Raw genomic sequence first — 1,702 nt, forward strand, 5'->3', positions numbered from 1 at the left:
ACAGTCCTCATAGATTGGAGGGGAAAAGCAGTCTCTGGTCAAATGTGGCTGCATAAGATAATAAAGTGCATAAAATAATAGAGTCCATAAAATGTGCCAGTCTTTCACCAAAAGTGTAATGCACATTATTGCTTCCCGTCCTGTCAATAAAACCTCAGGAAGTAGAACCTACTCCCACTTTATTACAGGTGAGAAAGCTGAAACTCAAAATGGCTAAGTAACTTAAAGTCACAGCCAGAAAGAATTTAAGCTGAGATTTAAGAACATGATTGTCTTCTTAACCACACTATATGGCTCCCCTGATTCACAGGGACTCTAATCAGAACACTCCGCCAGGAAAGCTGCTAGAGCAGGACACAGGCTACAGGGTCAGCATGCACCAGCTCTCATGGAAAGGAAGCACAAGGTTACCTTGACTTCCAACAGCAAAGCAGAGATTAAAAAGTAAGTATTGAGCTTCCCCTGGCCTGAGGCCCCTGCAAAATTCAAACCCTGTGTAAGCAGGCCAGAGTGAAGAATTAAAGCCCCTAGGACTAGGATCATGGATAAGAAATCAGCATGCAGCAGCCTAAGTTAAGTATTGTGGAATGAAATGTCCAGGCTGACATAAGGCTTAAGCCAACTCTGAAAAAACAGGAATAGAATTGAGTTTAGATCTGTTTGGATCAGCATCACAGACTCTTTAAAAATAGGGGGTATCCACAGAAGAGTAACATTGGTCAGGACTGACTCACTACCCCAAGAACAGGGCCTTTCTGTCCTATGCTCTCACTTTAAGTTGCTATATGTGGGTGAATACAGCCAAGTCAGTGTGTTTAGCTATCAAATCAAGGCAAGGTTCTGTGTATTCCCTTTAGAGAAGAAGATTTGGTCTTCTAGGTTCTGTGTATTCCCTTTAGAGAAGAAGATTTGGTCTTCTGCAGAGCCTTCTTAGTTCTAATGGAGCTGATGTAAACATAAAAGAGATGACATTTATAATAATCTGCACCATTTGGAGTAAAGGTACAAATATTGCAAATTAACATATATATATGCAAACCCAAATGCGAGAGCACCAGTTTTCTTACCCAATAGTTTTTTTTTAACATTTTTATTTGTTTACAATCTTGTCTTAGTTTCTGTTGTAGAACAAAGTGAATCAGCTATACATATACGTATATCCCCTTATCCCCTCCCTATTGAGTCTCCCTCCCACCCTCCCTATCCCACCCCTTTAGGTGGTCACAAAGCCTGAGCTGTTCTCCCTGTGCTATGCAGCTTCTTCCCAAGAGCTATCTTTTTTACATTTGGTAGTGTATATATTTCAATGCTACTCTCTCACTTCGTCCCAGGTTACACTTCCCCTTCCCCGTGTCCTTAAGTCCATTCCCTACGTCTGCACCTTTATTCCCATCATGCCTTAGGTTTGTCAGAACTTTTTTTTTTTTCTGGATTCCATATATATGTGTTAGCATATGGTACTTGTTTTTCTCTTTATGACTTAAATCTCACTTTGTGCCAGCTTACTCTTCCCCCTCCTCGTACCCTCAAGTCCATTCTCTAGTAGGTCTGCATCTTTATTCCCGTCTTGCCCCTAGGTTCTTCTGACCACTGTTTTTTCTTTTTCCTTTTTTTAGATTCCATATATATGTGTTAGCATATGGTATTTGTTTTTCTCTTTCGGACTTACTTCACTCTGTATGACAGTCTCTACGTCCATCCA

The sequence above is a fragment of the Neophocaena asiaeorientalis genome, unplaced genomic scaffold (genome assembly GCF_003031525.2).
Source record: "Neophocaena asiaeorientalis asiaeorientalis breed wild unplaced genomic scaffold, Neophocaena_asiaeorientalis_V1.1 scaffold487, whole genome shotgun sequence".
Classification (NCBI taxonomy): domain Eukaryota; kingdom Metazoa; phylum Chordata; class Mammalia; order Artiodactyla; family Phocoenidae; genus Neophocaena; species Neophocaena asiaeorientalis.